This window comes from Protopterus annectens, chromosome 7.part0, assembly GCF_019279795.1.
Source record: "Protopterus annectens isolate FY-2018-M chromosome 7.part0, PAN1.0, whole genome shotgun sequence".
Taxonomy (NCBI): Eukaryota; Metazoa; Chordata; order Ceratodontiformes; family Protopteridae; genus Protopterus; species Protopterus annectens.
This window is the reverse complement of record NC_056739.1, coordinates 1,697,982,695-1,698,007,841: the sequence shown is the minus strand read 5'-3', so window position 1 is coordinate 1,698,007,841 and position 25,147 is coordinate 1,697,982,695.

Genomic DNA, 25,147 nt, shown 5'->3' with positions numbered 1-25,147 from the left:
TTGGCTTTGGAGAGTGTGTTTTTTACCTGTGCAGCTGTGATTACAGGAACTTTGCATTCTTCCGGTATAGAGATGAGCCCTTTAGGGGATGAGAGGGGGGTAAAGTTAGCACTGAACCTATCTGCCAGGATGCTGGCAATATCTGTTGGTTCGGTATATTTAGTGTCATTGTTCTGTAACTCAGAGCAGATTTGAGTGTTGCCATTCAGATTCTTGACATAACTATAGAATTCTTTGTGGTTGTCCTTAGAATCAGTGGTGATTTTGTTTTTGTAACTAGCTTTGGAGGATTTTATGAGGGATCTCAGCTTCTTACTGAGGCTGACCAGGGAGTTCCTCCAGTCATGGGATTTTACTCTTTTTTGCAACAGTTTCTTTCTTCTGTTGTAGAGTTTCTTTGTGGCAGGGGACCACCAGATTGGCTTCCTTTTTTTGGAGGATAGCATCTTGGTTCTGTTAGAGATAGCATGATCCATGCACTCGTGTAAGTGCTTATAAAGTGCATTTGTGAAGGATTCAGCAGTCATACCTCTATTGTCCATCTGCATGGGTGTTGTGAAGTTTGCCACTTCTGTCTTAAGAAGCATGAAGTTGTCTTTGGAGAAATTTTTTATGGTGATTTCCCTAATGGGGGGTGGGGGCGGAATGTGGATGTCTAGGGTGATTAGCTTGTGGTCGGATCTGACCAACGAGGAATTGACCTCTGGTGCAGAACACCGGTCGCCCATGTTGGTAATGACCAGGTCTAGGATATTGCTGCCCCAGGTGTTTACTTTATCACTGGTCCTATTTAGGAGAAGGAGTTCAAAGAGTTCTGGGTGATTCATACCATGGAATACTAAGCAAAGATCGTCCCTCAGGAGTCTGTATGACACTGAGTAGACAGACAGGGTTTTTTTGCCTGTCAGAGTAGTTAAAAGTACTCAGGCTTGAGATCCTTTTGATGAGTAAACATTGAGGTCTCTTGAGTTGATGTAGGGACTTAGTAAGGTACATGGCAAATGAAGCACTGTATTTAATGATGGGCCTGATGTAGGATAAATAAAGTAAGGCTATAACTTCTATTGACCTTGAGGAGATACCAGAAAAAAATAAGCTGAGAAAGGTAGAAGCATTTTCTAACCACCAAATCAAAGAAATCTGTTATCAATATAGGAACCCAAACCCTGACAAACGTGTTAGATTCAAATTTAATATTAACTGCATGGTGAGCAACAATGAGGCTAAATAACTATATTTCATTTTTTGGCTTGTAGGGTAAGACTTTGTTTAATACACCAAGCATTTATTTGGTCTAACCCTTAATGAAGAATTTAAGTATCAAAATGGGATTTGATGACTGCCCCCAGTTTGCCATCAGTAGCAATCCTGGTTAGCCATAGTCCCTTTCAGATTTAAGAGCTAAGAATTAAGATGTAATATTCATTTGTTCTTGCTATACATAATATATACTTATCTATGTAAATCCTACTGTTAATCAAAGAATGATTTTACCTATATTTGGCAATGCTATCTTTGTTTAAAGCTACGTGTACTTCTGTAATTTATATTGCAGCATCATTTCTGCTTGCTGCTCCCTTGGAGCCTGGGTGATGGCTGAATGGGGTCAGCTGACAAGCCCACCTACCAGGTTATCAAATTGCAATAAATAAATAAATGAATGAATGAATGAATTAATTAATTAATATCAGCTTTTATACTAAAGAAGAGGGGGCCCAGGAGAGAACCCTGAGAGATTCACCACTGATGACATTATTCCGTCTAGAGCAAATACCCCCAACCTTAATGGTATGGGTTCTGTCAGTTACCTAATTACCTACCAACAGGGTAATGTTGAGTTGGAACAATTTCTCAATAATCCCAGCATGGGGGATAGTGATGAAGACTTTCTACACCAAAGAAGCATAAAGCAGAAATGGTATTACAATATAAACGTAAAGGTCTAGATCAGCAGTGTCAAACTTATGCCCCTTTTCCATGGCCTCAGTAACCCTTTTGAAGAAGTCAACCAGGTTGAGCAGATGAAATCTGCCTTTTACAAAGCTGAACGGGTGTGCACCCAGGGATGTAAGGTCATCCGTATTGTTTATTAGCTCATTCATAATGTGTCCCATAGCCTTGCAAACACCACTAGTAAAAGTAATAAGCCTGTAATTGCCAGGATCAGTAGCGGGATGACCTTTATGCATGTGCACCACAACAGCCATTCTCCACAGCCTGGAGATGTAATCAGCGGAAAGATTTAGGCTGAAGAATTGAAGGAGGGAGTTTGCTAGGCAGGACTTAATAATTCTCAGAAGACATCCAAGGATATTACCAAGATCTACTGAACTGAAATTTTAATTATGGAAAATGCCAAAAGGACTTTGTCCAAAGTGATTTTGAGAGGGGAGCTGTAAGGATGATGAAAAGAACATAGGGGAAGATGGGAAGTGTGAAGCTGGAAGAGAATTCAACCACAATGTCCATGGAGTCAGAAATCGTTAGAGATAAGTTCAATGTAAACTGCTGATTACTTCTAAGCCTCCCAATATAGCTGAAGAAGCCCTTATGGTTGTCTTTTGAATTAGTTGTAAGTACATTCAGGAAGCTTACAAAACAGATGAAACTATAGGCATGTACTAGTATTTCTCAGTTCAATGTGCAGGAACACTCTTTGCAAATAATTCTTTAGTGCTGTCTATTTTCTAAGGAATTGCAGAGTTTCAGCACAGAGACAATGAGTAATGAAACCGTGGTCTGTGTAAGCATCAATAAAGACCTAAGTCTAAGAAATGTGAAATTCAACAAACCGAAATCCAGAGAAACATAAGCAACTGGAGAAAAGGTGGCTTTCTTACTTCAGTTACAGAAACATGTATGAGGAGCACTAGCTCAGGGAAGGAAGGAAGAATGAGACCAGTCTCAGTAGCTTAGCAGGTAGCATACTTACTTCTGGTGCAGAAGACCATGGGTTCTATTCCAACACTAGGTAGCTGGATTAGGTTTCCAGTACTGACCACATAGCACACCTTCATGGGGTGCTACACTCCTGAATGTGCCATCTTTCAGATGAGATGCTAAATCGAGGCCCCATCTGTCTGAGTTGGTGGTAGTTCGGGTATATGTAAAAGATCCCATGGCACTTATCAAAAAGAGTAGGGGAAGTTTCATGATGTTCTCTAAAAAGTATGAATACAGCCTCAGGACTCCCTTGAAAAGAGTTCACTTGCCTAGTAAGACTAACCTGGTCAACAAAGTGTAAATCAATAAATAAATAATTGAAGAAGGGGAAACCTTTGTGGGACCTCAGAAGAAAAGAAAGGCAGGTTGAAGATGCGACATGAAAGGCTACTTCTCTTTGAATTTCAAAGAGTACCAACGTCAGATTATTATATCATGTAACAAATGACTTGGTAGGCTTCTGGAAACATCATTAAGTAACATTTACTAGTTTGCACAACAACCTGTCTCACTCTAACAACACTCTCAAGCAACAATAACATAAGTTTTGCTTTTACTATTATACTGTTGCAATGGTTTCTCACATGGTGGTAGGTTGTCCAGGTGCTTTGACAGCTTAAGAGCCTGAAGGACTTCTGAACTTTGGCTATGACAAACATCAAGTTTCTTAACTCCCTGTTAACCATAGGCAGGAGGTTCTGTGATTCTACACAGTCTACAGGAGTGGTAGGTGGTCAAGAATACAGGTTATATGTACTGCTGATTAAGTGAAGTGCAACACTTAATGTAAGCCAAAGCCTCAAAGAGACTGTTATGTCAAGACCAGCCAAGTACTCAAGAAAAATACATTTAGAGAAAAGTTTTGGTTGTTTAATCTATGTGGCATATACTGCTTCAAAGTGGTCTTAGTGTAATTTGACAGCAGCATCCATAACTGGTGAAAGCTCGGAGAAAATGTTGTAATAAACGGACTAAAGAGAGGCATTGCTCATTCAGGGAACATGACTGTGTGTAACAACATTTACTTCATTTTATGAATTCATTTGGTGACAAGGCGAGTGGGCTCACCCAAGATGGACCCCTTATGCTATGACCTCAGAAATATTACAGAAAGTATACATGTAAAACACAAAGTTACAAAAATATTTCTTTTGCAGGCTACATAAAGACATGCTGGGTTGTGCAGCATTTCCACTTAGATGCAGTCGTATAAAAGGCTTTGCGTTTGGTAGTCTGGGGAGGACATTCTGGAGCAGTGTGATTCTGAAGTAGCAGACAGTTCGCAGCATGAGATCAGGACTGAGTTGTTTTGTTTCTTAACTATAATTTGGTGTGAAGAAGCCTGGATGTGTATATATCTATCTATTTATATGTATATATGATATGATATATATATATATATATATATATATATATATATATATATATATATATATAGACACACACACACACACACACACACACACACACACACACACACACAGATATACAAACAAACACAAGACTGTCCGAGACCCTTCTTGTATAATTATACTGCATGCAGATAGTCCGGTGCCTACATATATTCAGAGTTTGACAACAGTATTCTTGAAATAAAAAATTCTGAAACAACAATTTGTACTTAACAGCAGAAAGTTAGCACCATATAGAATTTCTGACTGACAATAATGTATTCTCTCCAACTTAATGCAAACTACACCATAACTAGTAACACAGTAAGGATCATATTATACTCCAACAGTATCACTGTTTCTCTGCAAAGCTAATTTGCGCTTCTCACTGCCAAGCTAAACACATCAGTAGTACTGCAGTGCACGCATATGAATATGCTGTACATGTAGTATGTCCATTTGTCTAAGTCCAGAATATTGACGGATCTAGTACATGCTCACATCCACACTGCAGAATCCAACATACGCCTACTGGCATCTGGTACAGCTTCCCTGTCACTGCCAGGACCAGTTGTTAAATAAACCATGGAGAAGGCACATACCTGACATCATACCACATTGTCATTTGTGCTTAGTTATCTGTAGGCCATCCAAGAGATGGTAAGATGGAAGACATGTATGACATCATACCACATCATCATTCATAATCAGTTACCAATTAAGCATGAAGGTGGTAGCATGTATGACATCATACTACATCTTCATTCATACTCATTTAGCAGCAGCAAACCATGAAGGTGATAAATAGCATTTTTTGACATTGTAAACTGCTTCTTGAACTAAATATTGTAGCATGACGTTGTAAACTGCTCCTTAAACTAAATGTTGTAGCACATTCTTAAATCTGTAAACATGTATATTTTTTTTAGCATATCCTTTTATCTGTAAATACGTTTTGATACTTTCTTTTGTGATTCTGTTTCTGCTTTGCCTGCAAATGGTCCATTAAACAAATATAAACAAACAAATAAATAAATAAATAACAAAGCATGTATGTCACCATACCACATCCTCAACCATAATCAGTTAGCTGTTAACCATGAAGGTGATGGAAGGCATCATGACATCATAAATTTTTTTTTTTTCATAACCATTTGGCTGCTAACTATACAGGAGATAGCAGACGCTCATAACATTTTAACATTCCATTCATAACTGGTTAACTACATGCCTTGCAAGAGATGACGGTATGAATAATGTCATGATACATCTTCATTTATAATCACTTAACACTCTGCCATAAAGGGGATGGAAAGGAAGCAAGGTATCATAACACATCCTTAGTCACAGTCAGTTAAATGCAGACTAAGCAAGACATGAAACGTCTACATGAACAATAAACCTGTCTTCCATAACACAAGTTAACAAAACATCATTATTCCGAATCTCACTACCTCAAGTAGTTTGGATGTGAAAAATTCTAAATTCTGGACTCAGCTTTCCAGTGTTGAAGATTCTAACATATAGAATTAGTTCATTTCAGTAGATGAGATTATCTAAAAATATTTTGCTTTCACTAAGACCCTATGTACTTCTTAGATTTACCACATATTAACTGAGTTATGTTCTGTAGTCTCAGCAATGTGATATATCAGCTGTAGATGTATTTTATATTCAGGGATGCTGGTATTTTGTACTGCACCAAAATCATTGCAATGCCCGCCAATTTACTGTTGATCCCATATTGACCGTCTTTGCCGGTACTATGTACCACCTATAAATGTATTACATAGTGAACAATGGAATCAAGGCTAATAGACTATGCCTTCAGCAACTTACTACATCAGCTGCAAATTTACAATATCCAATCCGCCTGGAAGTCAATATATTACAATTCATACAGATTCAGTCAAGTAGTGAAACTGTGGTTCTCGGGTAACATCCTGTTTCTACAATGCACTTCACCACCTGTACTTAGTTTAACTTTTCAGTGAGCCTTAGATTCATGATTTACATTATCTATCCTCAAAAAAGCACTGTACCATCTGCAGATTTATTATATATTCAGGGATCCTGGAAATCCCTTGGAAAACATACGCCTCAACCAATATGCTATACGACTTGTAAAATTACAAGAAAGTAATCAATTTCAAATTTCACTAATATCATTGCAATACCTTCAGCAATGTACTATACCACTTACAAATTTAACAAATACTCCATGACCTTTGGATTCTCAGAGTAAAGTGTGTTGTGTTTCACCATACCTTAGTCCGGTTAAATGTAGTGTGCCTAATTTATTATACTGAGTAAGTCAGTAACATGGGCGGCCACGGTGGGGAAGCGTTTAGTGTTGCCACCTCACAGCAAGAGGTTCTCCAATTCAATCCTTGGCTGGGGTGCCTTCTGTGCGGAGTCTGCATGTCCTCCCTGTGGTTGCATGGGTTTCCTCCAGGTGCTCCGGTTTCCTCCCACATCCCAAAGACATGCTGTAGGTGGATTGGACACTAAAATTGGCCCTAGGTATGATTGCGTGCATGTGTGTGCCTTCTGTGGAAGGTTGGGCACCGGGCTGGCAACTCGACACTGTAAAACTCCACTGCCAATCATGAGCGGACAGGTGATCCACTGTGGCGACCCCTAACCGGGAAAAGCTGAAAGAAGAAGAAGAAGTAAGTGAGTAACATCCTTTCTGTCAAACAGCACACTATAACTTCCACAGCTTTTCTATATTCAGTGAGCAAAGGTTACTCTTAAAATGATTTACTCACACCTTCCCACTATACCACCTTTACATTTACTACAGTCAGGGAGTAGTAAACAAAACTTATGGGTGCTCACAATAACACTGGGTCTACATGAAGAGCTCCACCAGCAGAAACAGTTATGACTGATGCCACAGGCATTTGGACTGACTGACAATGAAAAGAAAGAAAGAAAAGTAAGGAGGAAAAGAAGGGGAGGGACAGCAGAATGCTTCCCACAGCTGAAGTTCTTCTCACAGCTCAAACATCATTGTGAGCACACATGATGTTTGTATTTATTTCAAAGAGTTCTGACTGCTGTGCAGTTTGGATACAGTACCAAGATCAGTCACCACAGCTGACTGTACTGTGGGAACATTACCTCGATAACTCTGGCCCACAAAACTATGCAATCATCTGCCACTTAAAATATACGGCTTATGAAAATAGAAACCATGGAAACCTGACACTTATACCTTTCCTTAAGGTAATTTTAGGCACTTCTTCAAAAGAATGTTGTACCTCACCCTATAAGTAGAGATGAAAGAGCAGCATTTGTGTCTGGTAATTTAATGCACTCATGGATGGGTTGGAAGATACAAACACTCTCTTTCCTGTTCTATACAGAACTCATAAGTCTTTGCTTATAGGATAAATGACCAAAGACTGAGGAGAAGAGTTCCTCTTCAGAATTACAACTGACACAGTGATGTCCAGTTTGGAAGTCTCTACCCAAAACAAAGTCTCCTTAGGAGGATGGAAACTTGGTCTGCCTTTCTGGATACCATACAGAGCAGTGACTGGAAGTTCTCAAATGTGGTTGACAAAATTTTGAAAACTGTCCACCAATGTATGACCATCCAAGAGGACTACTTCTCTGTACTACTGCTTTTCTGGAAATCTGTGATCATGAAACCTTATCAGCTCACCACCACTCCCACTCCCACTCCCACTCTCACTCTCCTGATATCTAGTGATAATCTTGGTGAGGTTTTAAATGTTTGGTCTTTTGTAGAGGCTCTTTATTTATTTTTTTTAACTATGGACAAGTCTTGAAAGGAAGGCTCTGCAGTATTTTACTTGCTGGTTTCATCTGTGGACACGTGTAGGAGGATGTACTAGACAGAAAATCTCAGATGGTAAAGGGAGTGGGATGGCTGCTGCTGCAGGGGGCAGGATTCAGACAGGAAGAGGCTAAAGCTAACCTAGAGATAGTAGTCTACAGAGCAAGGTCTGGCAGAGACAATTCTGCCTCTTTATAATAAACAGCTAATGAGGCCATTTCTTGCAAGTGTGCATTAAACTGTTGGAATACCATAGGAGGCACTATAACAGGTGCATGTGGATCACTGGGTGATCAAACATGGAAAAATCATTAAAAAAATCATGTACATGATCAGTGGTAGGACATGTGCTGGTGGGGCTAACACCTTTTGAACTGAAATCATTTGGATCACTGTCTGTTTAGCAGGCATCAGAGGACTGGAGCCTGTGCAGAGATGTAAGCTAAGATCAAGACTGTGCTTACAACAGTCTGAAGTCTGATGAGACAGCAGCACCCCACCTTTTAGTGGCTGCTGCCATCTAGTTGTAATTGATCTCCAGTAGAAAACGAATAGTCTGCATCTGAGAAAGAGATAAGATGAGAAAAGGGGAAAGTTATACTCTCATAAAAGAGGACCTGATGAAAAAACGGACTGACGTCTAGCAAAGGGAACCTTGGAAACCTGAATTGGAGAATATGATTAGGATTAGGAGTTTAGTATTATACTCTGCTTTGTGTTCAATAAGTTTTTGCAGTTTATCAAACTTTTTTGGCCAAGCAGCATGCAGGTATGATAGATTTCTTCTTTGTACAAATTCTCATTTTATTTTGAAATAATTTACCATCTTTTGATCGGTAGACTTTAGTTATGAAGAAGAAGAATATTGTTCCAGTCTGTGAATCTTCTTTGACATCAGAATATTTCACAGCTTTTTTTCCAATACACATTCTAGCAATGATGTTAAACCCTCTCTATACCTTTAGATATTGCAAGAGATGTCAAAACAAATTAAACACGGGTGCTTGGCTGCAGAGATTTTATTTGCAATAGGGATACTTTGTATCTGAAAGGATGACAGAAACAAAACAGAAAGCCTGCACAAGACACTGCCGGAATAATACAAATCAATAAAAAGAATGGAAAAATTATGTTTGAATACGTAAAAGGTTGGACATACTTCTAAATGAAAAAATGCTGAAAAAAGACCTAAAAGTAGAAAATTTTAGCTCATAAATTATTTGAAAAAAGATTTCTCCATGAAGCAGTCTGGATCCAACCACTATGCAACCAGACTCTTACTGAAAGGTAAAGAACTGGAAAATCTCCTACCTGACAGTGCATTATGAGAACTGTGGGTTGGATATGTCAGCAATGGAAATTTTTGTGTGCTGATTGGTTCCAACATCTCTGCACCTGTCCTAACTGGTGCTACCACCAGAGGTGGTTAAAATCAGATTAGAATTTACTTCCACCATATAATTTGCAAATTTACCATGTTCTGGATGGCGCAGTGGTGCAGCAGTAGCGTTGTCACCTCACAGCAAGAGGTTTTCCAGTTCGATTTTTGGTTGGGGTACCTTCTGTGTGGAATCTGCATGTCTTCCCTGTGTTCGTGTGGGTTTCCTCCAGGTGATCTGGTTTCCTCCCACATTACAAAGACATGTATCTGGAGTGTTTCTCCCTGGGCCTCTGCTGAAAATTGGCTTGTTCCAAGTCAGACTTTCCCAGTTAACAAATGTAAAATAAATAAATTCTGTGAATGAAGCTTACTCAGAGTAACATCCTTTACTTTCCCTAATGCATTGTCTACTGTATACTTACGATATATATTTATTGATCCTGATAATACCCAATACATAATCACTTGCAGTGGTGCAATGCTTTTCTATGCTAGACATATACAACAGTACCATCCTGTAATCGCACCCACTCACTATGAACTCCATATATTTAAACCACTTGAGGTTTCCAGTTTATGAGTCCTTCAAGTCAGGCCAACTCTTGAATTCAAATGTTCAGATTTTTTGCATCTATCCATTGGGCAAGCACAGTATGTTTACTTTTAATTAATATTTATATTCAGTGGACTTTTATTGAATCTTGAATCTATCAGGTAAAATGCATACATTCACAGCTCCATAACTACCTGTCAATTTACTAGATAGTTAGAAAAACTCTGAATCCCTGCTTTGCATTTTTCAACCCACCAGATTGTTAGGCTGTGGGTAAATTTACCAGTGATTCAAGGAACCTGTAATTCCCTGTATAAAATCATGAGATCTCATCAACAGTCTGCAGTGCCTATAGACTTGCTTGACTTAAAGTGGTGCTAGCATTTTCTGTATTAGGATAGCCACCCACTGATACCACCTAGTGCTATAGAGTGCCTGGCACTCTGTTGAGAACCAATGGACAAGAGTTCTTAATTAATGACATAAATGCCATATTTTTGTTATATTTTCTGATAAGTTTTCTTACAAAATTAAGCACATTTATTGAATAACACAAAATATATTCAGTGCACTTATGCCACATGTGTACCCATGTATCATGAGTAATAACCACACACACACACACACACACACACACACACACACACACACACACACACACACACACCATAAACATCTTGCAATAGGAGAAGTAAGGATTTTTTGTACTGTGCGCAAAATTCCTGCCTAACCCCATTCCGCATAATAGTCTGGTCTATCACCATCCCATCCATTGTTGTACATGCAGTTGTCTAAATATTCACTGGACTCTTGGTACTTCTTGTAATATTCTGCAGTGTCAGTTATCCCCTGGGGAACACCACTAAATGGCTGCACAACCTGTAGAATTTTTAGTGATTTAATAGACACGGTACTCCTCAGATAACAGGCTGGAACCTCAACAAAAGAGCATACCGCATACAGATTTACTAGGGATTCAGGAAACCCAGAAGACAGCACATTTTCAGCCATGCCAGGTAACTTCTTTGACTACAGACAGTTATCCATATTATTTGTAATCTTTGCAGTTTGCACATTTGTTTGATATTCCAGTCAATCTGTAATATATTGCAGCCTTTCTCCTGAGGCTCTCACTGAAAGGGGTTTTTTGATTAAAGCCAGATGGACATACCCAGTAAACAAAAGTAAAATAACATGAAAAATAATAAGTAAAATAAAAGCAGTTCAGTTCTCTTTTGATATTATTTTCAGAACTCACCTACAAATTATACACAATGCAAATTTACAATAAAATTAGTGAACCTAACATTGAGCAATGGCAGCAGTCAACATTCTCATCTACAATCTAAATAGCATATAATTTTTGAACACATAATCCCTAGTGACCTAACTGTATTTGCCTAAGGTAAAACTGTCTGCAGGTTCATCAGTCCTTGAACCTAGAAATCGCAGGATAACACTCCATGAAAATGTTGCAGAGAATAGAGCTCAAAGATTAAAGTTCAAAGTCGTGAATAAATGCACCATATCCATCAGTCTAGATATGATTTCTACATCCTCAGCTTCTATATTGTTTGGTTCTGATTAAGCCACTTAATTAATTAAAACTTTAAAAGCTTGCATTTCTCTACTTAATTGAGATAATTGTGTATAGTTGGCTTTTATCCATTTAACAAAGAAAAATAAATAGAATTATGCTTTATCTCCTAAACTTATTCTCAGTTTACAAACTCGCAAGCTACTTTTCAATAAGATTTAGTGGGCAGTATTTGAACCTGTAGTCCCCTAGATGACATACCACACATTTTCATACAGATTAAAGTACTAGCATGTCTTCTAAAGATGCAATGAACCCGGTATCTCCTAGGTCGTATCTTTTATTTTTTCCATCAGGGATCTGAACTGACAAAAGATGCAGAAGACAGACACATCTTGAGGTTTGCCATAACATGTTCTATTCACTTAGCATAAGTTTCTTGATTTAATATGCTTAGTAACTTAGTAACTTATTAGCAAAGGAAATGGACTGACACACAACCAGAAAATGTATTATATTATTAAATCTGTGAATTTGTTAGGTCTCTTTCTTTGTCTGTACAAAGAGATTACCCTGTTATAAAAAGAAGTTATGTACTTACCATAACGTTCCATGTGAATTGTTCATCTCGCCTTCATTCTTTACTGATGGGGTTCGGAGCCGATCCCTCGGCTCTGATACGGCCAATTGCAAAGCTTGAGGTCTTCAAATAGCTTGAGGCCAAGTCCCTATCACATGATGCACCTGTGAATTACCTCAGATCTTGTTTGATGTGTATACTAATACCATATGTCATTCTTCCACTCCCAGAGAAAAGGAATAGAAGTTTTGAGCAACCAGGATGGATTCAGCATCTCGGTCATCTATCAGCCCAGGAGGGGGTAGAAGGGAGGGACGTAAGAATGAAGGCAAGATGAACAACTCACATGGAACGTTATGGTAAGTACATAACTTCTTTATGTGAAGTTGTTCAATCTCGCCGCTTATTCTTTACTAATGGGTAGCGTCCCAAGCACCATCAATCTCATGTGGCTCACGGGAGTATATTTCTCAGGACTGTGGATCCAAAGGAGGCCCTGTCCCTGGAGGCCTAGTCAACTTTGTAATGAGTGATAAAGGTGTAAGGTTTTGACCAAGTGGCTGCTGCACAAATGTTATCAATGGTAAGCCTGGCAGAAAAGGCAGATGATGTAGAAACTGCTCTAGTTGAGTAAGCATTAATCTTGTGTTGCAAAGGCATATTGGCAGCTGAATAAGCAAAGGTGATACAATCAGATAACCATTTAGACAGAGTTGTTTTAGCCACTGGTCTCCCTTTCCTGGAGTCTGAGAATGAAATAAAAAGCTAGTCTGATTTCCTGAAATCTTTTGTTCTATCCAAATAAAATCTGAGCTGTCTGTGAACATCAAGTTTGTGCAGCATATACTCTAAATTGTTAGAATGACTGGGGAAGAAAACTGGCAAATCAATAACTTGGTTGAGGTTGGTTTCAAACTTTGGGCAAGAATGAGGGATTTGTTCTAAGAGATACTCTGTCAGCATGAAATATCAAATAGGGAGGCTTGATGGATAAAGCCTGAAGCTCTGACACTCTGTCGGCAGAAGTAATAACTACTAGAAAGATGGTCTTCCAAGACAAAAATTTGAGATTGCAAGATGAAGCTGGTTCAAATGACGGGAGAATTATACGTGAAAGTATAAAATTTAGATTTCATGGAGAATAGGGAGATTTCACAGGTGGTCTAACATGAAAAGTCCCTTTGAGAAAGGCTTTGGATAACTTGTGAGACATGATATTCAATCCTTCAAATCCAAGATGAAAATTAGAAATAGCAGCCAAATGAACCCGAACAGTTGCTGCTGCAGCTTCTTTTTTAAAAATCATAGTCAAGAATTCTAGGATAGAAGCCATAGGGGCTTGGTAAGGATCAATATTATTTTTAGGGGCCCATATAGAAATTTCTTCCATTTGCTAAGATATAGCTTTCTAGTAGAAGATTTATGAGAGGACAAAAGGATCTGTTTTGTCTCATTGGAAAGGTTATGGAACCTGGCTATGATGGGAACTGGAGCAGCCAAGCTGTCAGCTTCAGGGACTGCAGAGAGGGATGAAGGTCCCCCAGTGGGTGTGTCAGAAGGTCAAGAACTGGGTCCAAACTCCAAGGATCCTCCAAAAGATGAAGTCGAAGGAAAGGGAACCAAATCTGATGAGGCCAATGAGGGGCTATAAGAATAATGGTCCTTCCCAGGGATTTTGCTTTCTGTAGAACCTTGGCTATCAACGGGATTGGTGGAAATGCATAGAGGAGACCCAGAGGCCAATTGTGTACGAGTGCGTCCCTTGGAGCTCCTCCCGAAGGGGGAATCAGGGCAAAGTAGCTTCTGCATTTCATGTTTATGTGACTGGCAAAGCAAGGCTGGCCCCACCTGTGGAATATCCTGTCTGCAATTTCTTTCTTGAGGGACCACTCGTGGGGCAACATGATTTCCCTGCTCAGTTTGTCGGCTATCACGTTGGATCTCCCCGGGACGTGCGTTGCCAACAGAAAGTGCTGGGTGGAAACAGCCCACTGCCAAACTCTGAGAGCCTTATGACAAAGGGGGTAAGACCTGATTCCTCCTTCTTTATTCAAATACCAGACCACCGACATGTTGTCTGTCTGAATCACAATTGTACCCAGAGGAAGAGATTCCTGAAAGTACTGCAATTCCAAAAGTTCTGCTCTCATCTCTAGGACATTGATATGCAGATGTGTCCCTTGATCGGTCCATGTGCCCTGGGCAGTCTTTCCCTGAAAATGCCCCCCCCCCACCCTATCAAGGAAGCGTCCGTGGTCACAGTGGCCACTGGAGGGGGTAGCACAAATGGGCGTCCTAACTGACATGAAGTGAGGTCAACAATCGCTAAAGGTCCTTCTTGCAAGAATTTGTGATCATTATAGTGTGATTCATGGGTAGCTCTTGGTAAGATCATTGAGTGAACAACAGCCATTGAAGTACCCGCAAGTGCATACGTGCTAGTGGTATGGCTAGAATTGCTGCTACCATCATGCCTAATACTTTCAGAACTTCCAATGCTGGTGCTTTGTCTTTTGATATCAGGGTGCTAACATGTTGATGAAGAAGAGAAACTCTTTCTATTGGAAGCCTTAGAGTGGTGGTGGGGGCTCTGCCCTGATAAAAACGATATGCTGAGATGGTGACAAGGCAGATTTTTCTTAGTTGATTATAATGCCCAGATGATTGCAGAGTGACAGAGTGGACTCCCTGGCCTGAATGAGTTGATGCCTGGTGGTGGTGGTAAGGGGCCAATTGTCTAGGTAAGGAAACGCCTGGAATCTTAGACACCTAAGGTGAGCTGTGACCACTGCCATACATTTGGTGAACACTCTGGGGCTGTAGTGAGACCAAAGGGCAGGGCTCGAAACTGGGAATGATTGGCTCCCAGCTGGAAACGCAGGTGATCCCTGGATGGTCTGGCCATTTTTATGTGGTAGGATGCATCCTTGAGATTTACTGAGCACATCCAATTGTCTTTCCCTAACAAGGGAAGTATAGACTGAAGCATGACCATCCAAAACTTCTCTTTCTTTATGTATTGGTTCAGTCTGCTGAGGTCCAGTATGGGTCTCCAGTCCCCCGTCTTCTTTGGAACCAAAAAGAATCTTGAGTAAGTTCTGGATCCTGTCTGGTCTGCTGGGACTGGTTGAATGACTCTTTTTTCTAGCAACAATTGGACCTCTGTTGTTGCTTGTTCCCTGTAACTGTGTGGAACGTCTGGGATTTTTCTTACAATTGGGGGGGGGGGGGTGAATGGAATTAAATACCCTCTGGAAATGATACTTTGTACCCAGCTGTCTTTTGTTATTTTGAGCCAGGCATCTGGATACAAAGATAAGTGACCCCCAACTGCTTCCACAGCAGGACAGTTGGGCCTTTTCTCAGGAGCGCTGGTAGGGCTTCCCAGGGAAGTGATCTCTGTCACCCTGGTGTTGCGGACACCCTCTGCCACATGGGTGACATCTTCCATTATTACCCTCTCCCCTGCCCCTGGAGGGGGATTCACCACGTGTGTCCTGAAAGGCTCCTTGGGCTTTTCGGAACCACATTTTTCCTCCCCTTTGACCTTTAGGGTAGGGTCGGGTAGGGATGGAAAAATGGACCCTGACGGCAGACAGAGTCTTTCCATCCTGTTCACACCTGGTTAAGGTTTCCTTCACTTTAGGCTCAAAAAGGGATGAGCCATCAAAGGGAGTGTCCATGAAGGATGACTTGAAGGGCTCCGCAAAGGAACACAAGCACATCCAGGAATGTCTCCTTAGAGCAACTCCTGTACCCACTGCCCTACTCGCTCCATCAGCTGCATAGGATATGAGACGCATGGATGGTTGACAATAGAATTTAGAGTAGCAAGCTGGGCAGCAACTTTGTCGGAAGCTCCTGCAGCTACTGTACCCTGAAGGGTATCTCCCAACTCCTTAAGGAGATCTCTTTGCAACCTAGTAAAATGGGTTAAGTAGTTCAGCGAACGAAGAGCAAAGGTCGCTGAACTGAACATGCACTTCCAATATCTATCCATAATCCTGGAGTCTCTGTTAGTAGGATGGATAGATGAGGACTTCTCAGACATTTCCTTCTTGGTGGCTGCCACCACCACCATGGCATCAACTGGAACACCTTTAGTTAATCTTTTGTCAAGTAGGGCAGAAATTAATTTATTAGGCCTCCTAGGAACAGGCTCTATAGTATCTGGAGATTCCCACACCCTTCGTGAGACCAGCTGCATCAGCTCATCGAAGGGCGGAGACACCCAAGAGGTGGAGGGCTGAGACCCGAAAGCCTTCAGGAGAATTGACTCATCCACAGTAGGGCTTTTGGACTGCCAGTCACCCCTCTGCCTAAGGATCTCAAGTATCTCAGTGAAGGAGATATCCTCAGAGGGGGACCTTGGGGACCCTTCTGACTCATCAAAATCAGTATCTGATGTGAGAGACTCCTGTGGGGAGTCTAGGTGTTTCCTCTTGCACAATCTCTTCCTGGGAACCTCATCAGTGGGAGCCTCTGGTGAGGTCTCAGAAGAGCAGGGGCCTCCCATTGGGGCTTCCTGAGGCTCTGGGTCTCTACACTTGGTCAGGACATGTGAGACAGAAGCAGACACAGGCACTTTAGGGGAGGAGGAAGGCAGACCCGAGGTCGAGGATGTCCTAGGAGACATGACTCTCCTCATGGCATCGAAAGCCCCTCTGCCCCGATGTGAGGGAGCCGATGGATCCGAAGACACCGTCAACACCCCCGGCACCAGGACAGTGGGCTACGAGCCTGAGGTAGGAGCCGAGCTCATCTGAGCCGAGGCCCTGAGAAGCAAAATCAGAACCGACAAGTCAATCCGATTGTCCTCCCCAGACCCGACCAGAGAGTGTCAGCTCCTAGAGTCCTTGATAAGCACCAAGGACATCAGAGTACATGGAGCCAAAGACACTGGAACAGGTATCAGTTCCGAGGGTTCCACTAACATCAGGTCTTCCTCCTCTGGCTCCAAAGGGCCAACATGGCTCGGAGGAGGAATAGCAAGAGTCGGTGCAATGGTCTTTTGCTCCAAAGCCATTTGGGTCAAAACCGATAACATGTTGGCTAATGCCGGTGCCAACAACAGCTTCTGTACCACACGATCCATGTCCAGATCTGACAGGCTGATAGATGATCAAGAGGATTGTACCAAAGGTGGTACCGACTGGAGAATAGGACTTTTTGGCGCTTTGGAGACCAGTTCCAAGACTGGGGACTGGCTCTGAAAGGTAAAGACTGTCGACTCCGAGGGCAGTGGGGCTGAAGTCAATGACTTCTTTGATTTTTTTGAGTTAGATGTCTTGGAAGACTTTGAAGACCTACTGGAACCATCCTGGTCACTCAAAGCTTCCTGAAATGAAGGCTTCAACAAGCCTCTATTGATCAGCTTCCTCATCCTTTCCTGCAGGACCCTAGAGGAGAAGGAATGACAAATGGCACAACTGTCTTGCAAATGCAGTGCCCCTAGACAGTAAACACAGTTAACGTGGCTGTCTGTAACTGACATTTTCTGGCCACATTTTGGGCACTTTTTAAACCCAGACTTAGGGTGCTTATCTTGGTCAGCCATAATAATGTTAGAGAATATTTACTGTTACTACACAAAAAACTACAACAGTAATTTTTCACATAATAGAAAAAATTCCACACAAGCCTTAATAAAAGCAGGCTAAACCACACACACATACACACACACACAATATGTGATATCGCACAAGCAGACTATGCAAAAACAGATAGCTGCTGAGAAACAACAACCTTATCTAAATAAGTAGTGTTTACTGTAAATTTTTAACAGTCATAAAGAACTAAGCCTTAGAAAAATACAGAAGGCTAGACAGACCACACAAAAATCTAAGTTACTACAACTATCTAAGAAATGTGACAAGGTCACTGAAAAACACAGCAAGTTGAAAAAGGAAGCAATAACCTTATCTATATTATCTAAAGTTCACTGTGCTAAGCCTTATCTAAAAAAAATGAAGGCTAGACAGACCACATCAAGCAGGAACTACTACTAACTAGGCCTAAAAGTGGCCAACTACAAATATCTAATAAAACAGTAAATGGGAAGGGAAAACACACTGAAAGCTATAAGAGCTTTAACAACAATCCTATCTAATATACTAACTATCAAAGAACTTTTTTTAGAAAATTTTAATGAAAAATTTGCTTATCTGGCCCGAGCTAAATCAGAACTTCCGATCTGTTGCAGTGGCAAACTAGATCTGAGGTAATTCACAGGTGCGTCATGGGATAGGGACTTGGCCTCGAGCTATTTGAAGACCTCAAGTTTTGCAATTGGCTGTATCGGAGCCAAGGGATCAGCTCCGAACCCCATCAGTAAAGAACGAATGGTGAGATTGAACAACTTCACATCTATAGTACAAGTCTTAAGCCCAAACTCTCCTGGTACATGTGGTGCGCTACCTGCAGTTGTAGCAGATACTTAATTACTGAGTGATCACCTGAGTTTGAATCACAGCTGCATGACCAAAACTCAGCCACATTCCAAACTTGTAATTGTAGTTTATACTGTCAGAGAGGAAACAGTCTGAAAACACAAATGATGAAAACCATGAGTTGTTAATGAGTTTAATCCTTTAGTTTTGTTTTTATGTATACACGTGTGTGTATATATTTATGTATGCAGGTATATAGTTGTTGGTATGGGTAGTGGGCAATTCCAATAGGGACCCATTTCAGCCACTGTCAGGGAGTTACAGTAGACAGCAGAGAAGGTAGCATAACATTTTAAAAAGCATTGGTCACAATACAAGAATGAAATTAACATTTGCATATTGGAAAACATTTGTATTTTGGAACAACAGAATTCAGAGTACACTAAGGAAGGATTTGTAATACAAAGTATAACAACTACACACAGAGACAATACATATACACATATTTACAGAGCATTGCAGTATATAATGAATTATAGCTGCATATGTTGTTATAACTAGAGCTTTCATTAGTGTTTAAGGGTTGCAGAAGGTGTAACTAGCAGTTAGTTGGTTAATGACACATTGGTTTAGGTGGAGGTAGGTGAAGTAAATAGAGTGCAAGTGTGGGACACAGGTGGGTAAGAACAAAGTCAAAATTAGAACCAGAAGTCTTGGGTTTGATTCAATCAATTTCTACTTGCATACTGTGTGACCAGAAGTGTGGTAACAGTTCACAGGTCACTCATGAAAAAGAACAGCGTGTGCAGTCACTTTGCTTAGATCAGCCATTGTTTACACAAACAGCTCAAGATTGCAGTTACCCATGTCCTGTTGCTTGTTTTACATTGGAACAAGACTGCAACACTTGCATGCTAATGAACTGTGAATGTTCCAGGGTCAGTGCATCTCAGAGAAAGAGTGAAATAAATGTTACATTCCCTGTTAGTGATCCCTCTTTCTCTATGGGGCAATGACCTCAGAGTAAAAATAATAAAGTAAGGGGATGTGGGGGCCAAGTTCTCCACCTTAGGGAGGGGGTGCAAAATTTTTGATCCTGTGCTAGAACTGCTTTTGATGTGAACCACAGGGGCTCATAAAATGATGAGTTTGAATGCAGGCATTATGAGAATCTGCTCACTTGAACTGTCATTTTTAAGATCTTGTGACTCAGCCAGTGTGAGGTGAGCACCAATGAGTTAAGAAGACGCAGCAGATTCAAAATAAATCTGAATACTAGAAGGTGTTTAACTATTGAACCAAGTACTTCCTAAGTCATTTTTTGTCTAACTACTGATAGGTTGCACTGCCATCACAGTCACCAATCACTGATCAGTGACCCCCCAGAGGTTCAGATAGTTCTTTCTTTTTTAGTGTGCTAGCCAAGCCCAAACAATTACATGGAGCTGAATTATCCAGCAACTTATCTTTGCTGGAAACCAAATGTATCATTAATTTTAAAACTCTTTATCCCAGGGGGTTAAATTTAGACTTAGATTTGAACATCAGGGGTTAAAGGAATGATATAATATTTGTAGTAAAAATGTTTTGAAATCAACCCAGGGACATGTAAATTTAGGAATAAAAACTTTGTTGAATATATTGTGAGTTGACAAAATGTACATTCAATATATGATGGGGTCTTCATTATAAGAAGAAATAAGGCCGTGGTTGAATTTCTTGAGAATGCTCTATGCAGAATTAAAGGATGGTTTACATACAACATATGTATTTATTTGTTTGATTTTTCATAACATTAATATTTGCACAAAAATACCATGCACATGAAATTGCACATAAAATGTATTTGTAAAAGAAAATGTATTTAAGGTGAAATTGTATATTAGTAAGTTCAATTGAATAATTAGACAGAGGTAATTAATTGATTGTTTTAACAATATATAAGAAAAGGCTACTTGGTGTAAAAATTATTCCTTGAAGGCGTAAGCCGAGGTACCGGAGACACCAGTAAAAGAATATTTTTCTATTCTTGGAGTGATGTGTGTGTTTTTACCTCCCAGAGTGCATTCAGTATACTTTCCAATAGGTTTTACTACTAGCAACTGCACTTAGTAAGCACTAATACTACTTTCCTAAGTCATATGTCAAACGCTTATCAACAAGTTACATTTTCCCAAAAACTCATCACATAATTACTGACCCTAATACTTTTACATCTCATTATGTCCACTTACTTCACGAGTAAATTTGCTTAATAACTGTTAAATATAGCATCTCCTTCTTTGTACACCATCTTCTTACAAAAAGATTGCACTAGAAGCTACTTTGTTAATAAAATACAGAATATGGTATCTCCTATGCACCCATGCCCTGCAGATGCCAAATGTTACACTGCTTGAGAGATGTAATCTATAATTATTGATCCCAGATGGCTAAAGTTACACTCTGTACACTTTCCAATGGGTTACATTGTCAGCCCACATATTTAATATTCATTGATAAATCTCTCAGTTTTCCCTTTGTGCAATAATTAGTGCGTTATATTACCAACAAGTATTATAAATAATCTATAAATTTGGAATGTTAAAGGTTCCATTCATTTATCAGTTTATAATACCAAAAAAGTAAGCATTGTGCTTGTAAATATACCCATATGCTGGACGTATTGCATAAAATATGTGCTCAAAATACAAAACAGATGTTTCAGATGTTTTTCACTCATGTCACTGAAGCCATTAATGCACAGGTGGAAACTGTTAAAACAAATCCTCTCCTGTTCATGAAGGGAAATGAGGCATAGCAAATGCAAGTGATTAAATAAAGCGACTGATACAACTACTAAGACTACAGAAAGCAATTAATGATAAAAGGGGTTCAGTATTGAGGGAGGGGGTCAGTATTAACCTTCATCCTCAGTGAAATTATCTCAAGTAAAATATTTAAACAGTTCAAGTAGAGAAGTGTTGTATTACTCTTAAAGATTTAGGTAGTAGGAGCAAATATATATTTTGTAGCCCAGACATTTATGATCTATACAGTCAGTATCACCAGCTCTGTGCTACCACATAGAAAGAGTTACTTAGCAGACAGGTACCCCAGGACTGTGCCCTGAGCTGAAATGTCAGGAATGAAGCCCAGCAAGACAAGGTGAAGCCTGCCATTATATAGCTACCTTCTGCATTACGCAGGAGGCAATTTGTGGTACAGGCTGTAATTTAGGCCCACTTCTGGCAGGTGTTACAGGATGAGGGTTATGGCAAAGGCAGAAGATCATTAAAATGACTGTTGTACATCACAGGAGGGAGAGTGAAGCTGAAGTGAGCATAATGAAGCCCAGACCATTTCCTAAGCAGCTGCTGTTTTGCTAGCCTCTTTAGTCAGTTTGTGTGAAGCAGATTTATCCACATCAGATATCCTAGGGCCTTCCAACGGACACACTGTTTGTGCATGATGGCTTTGCGTTGCATCCAGAAACCTTAAGGTAACTGCAAAACACATCTGTGCATTGTTCTGTAAACTTATTAGTTACAGTAAATTAATAACACAATATGTTATAATCTGTTTCATACTCTAGTTTTAACTCAGGAGCTAGAATGGTTAAAGATAACTGCATATAATCCTGAGAGAAGAACAGTAAAAATGCAGTTAATCTCTGAACACAGGAATTTAAGACTAAGGTGATTCTTAGCCAGTATAAAAAAAAACTAGCAGATGGCTCAGTATAGCACTTGACAACCTGTACTGCAGCTTGTAAAATTTATTGTTGTTGCACATTTTTGATGCACAGATGCTATGGTTCTGGGCTGTAGTTACAGAAAATTATATTCTAGAAATAACCAGAATCAGTCTGAGACACCTGCTGCATCAGGATAAACATGAGAGGTGCATTACTTAAACAAATGCAGTTTCCACACCTAATAGGCAGACTTCCATATAATTCAAAATCCATATTTTCTGAGCCTATGTATTCTAGCAAAGTTCATTCTCTACAATGTTTGTCATCTTAAAAGTACATTATAAGGGACTATCATTTATATAAAATGATTATAAAATTAAAATGAAGGCTTATGAGTAAATAACTCCAATTTATCTGATACGGTGTTGGCCACTACAATTCCGATCCTTACCTCTAGAGTGTGCTGGGTTAGACTCTTTCTACGCCAACCCTTAATAGGCTAAAGTGGGAAATGGAAAATGAAGGAATGAATGCTTAGCTCCAGAGTTTAAAGGACTTTGTTACACACATTTCTATCTGTAACAGGAAACTTATTACAAAAGCTTTGTTCTGTTTCAGTTTAGAGAAAATAAAGTATTTCTATGTAGTCTAAAAATGCTTCTGTGTAATAGTGGAAATGTAGGCTAAGCCAAGACTTCAGCATATGGCTATGGTTAGTTAAACTGTTTTAAAAAGCCACTGTTGCCAGACAAGGAGCAAGCAAGTCAACTCCTATCAGATGGCCAAACTGAAAAGCTCAGTTAAAAAAACTCATGATGCCTAAAGGGCAACTTAGAATGTCTGCAGAGAAGAAACAAAGACAAGTAGACTCAAATGCATTATTATTATCTCATCTGTGACAATAGATACTTGTATAGTCAGGGGGTGCCAAAAGCCTGAGCACTACCAGCTAACTATTAGAATGAATGTGGAGTGACACACATATCCTGGTCACACAAACTGCAGAGATATCACAGTTATGCAATGGATATATTCTATAGGATGTAAACAATTGCTCCAAACAACTAGGACTGCAAGCTAAAGAACTAGCATGAACAAGAGTAGATTGCTTATTCTGCAAAGCTTTTCAATCAGGCAATGTCACAAAGGCAGGTTTAAAAAAAAAGAAAACGGCAGTTGTGCTGCATATGGTATGGTCTAAATATTTATGTTTTACCTTATGTGTTTTGTATCATTTTGTACTGCCATGCCTGCCAACGATCCTACCCCAAACAGACAAAGCACTGTCTGTGGAGGGAGGGGGGCATCATCAGCTAGTTATAAGGGTTCTTTGTGCTCTTCCCAATGTCATGGCAATGAAAACTTTTTTTTTCATTTTATGGCCTAACTCCACCCATGATGGTGATGTGAACACTTGCATTTATACAAGGGCCACCTATGCCCCTTTGTCTGAATATGCATACTCCCTCACACCTTCCCAGCACTGCCTCCCTACATCATGATGGACCTTTGCTTTCTAGCAGAGGTCCTGTTATCAGAGTAGTGACATGAACTGGGCATTAACCTCCATTGTCTCCCAAGATGCGTTCACCCCATCCACCCTACCTGAGCTACACCACTGGCACAGGCTTACTTACATTTCTAATAATTTTCTCTTTTTTAAATTCTTACAGCATTAACACTGAGAGACAGTTGTTTATTTGTTTATTTATTTATTTGTTATCTAGTAGGCCTTTTCAGCTATAACCTAGCATCCTAACATATATCCCTATGAAAGTTCCCACTACAGTACATCTCCTTTCAAAGTGGCCAACCCTAGCCAGTCATACAAATGCGCATTTTTTTTTTTTTTTTACGGGCAGATCTATGGCAGCCAGGCTGTCTGCTCCTAGCCAGTGTTCCTCTTTTATCTGCAGTATCTTTGGCTGGATAAGCTCCCTGAATTGGAAATTCACTAACTGTGTTGTTGATGAAATTAGTTCATTTCTATGTGAGTATGTGGAATGAACAGGGAATGGCAGGATTCAGACCACAGCAGTATTATTCGCTCTTCTACTCTGAATTCTGGATTCGGGTATCTGAACCTGACTCTGTTTGGATCTGGCTCGAGGAGTGACTTTCAATAGATCACAGCTTTTTGCTGCTCTGCTACATATGAAACTCTGAATCAAAATCAGGTCATCTACGAATGATTTATTACCTGGTTCTCCATGCACTACTGGAGAGAGAAGACACCATTCCTTCTGCATTCCAACCTAGTGACAAGCAGCACTTCTCATGGACCTTGTGGATAGTAATCTATGGCCAACCAAAGATCTGCAACTCTGCAGTATCATTACATTTTGGCAGCATTCTGACTTAGAGGCATTCTGTCATAATCCCACAGATGGTAGCTTTGCACCTTTGGCTCCTCAGCCAAGTATATACACCAAATGTCTGAAGCTGTGGTTCCTCTCATACTCAGCAGGATTACTATTGCAACAACACATCATCATTACGATAAAACTAAGCTGTCTCATGAGAGTCTAAATGCAGCTCATATTGCCTATTAATGGACAAACAATCCAACACTTGGTGAAGCCTGCTTCACGATGATACGAAGACCAAACACAGAAGGATCAAAGAGTGATGTCACCGTGAATGCTTGGCCACCACAGGTCAGTTATCCATGTTGTAACTTTTCTGACACCGACTTATTAAAACTCAGTAAGCCAGAATCATGAGGCCCTCCTTTTGCAGTCTGTATTTATATTGAAAATGAAGATCAAGCGAGCTTTTTCCCTTCTGCTCCACAGAAGGTTTCTGTCCTCCCTTAGCTTGCCTTATGACACCTGCATTACTCTTTGACAGGTGTACTGCTGCAGAGTTGCAGACAAGCACCCCAGCTAA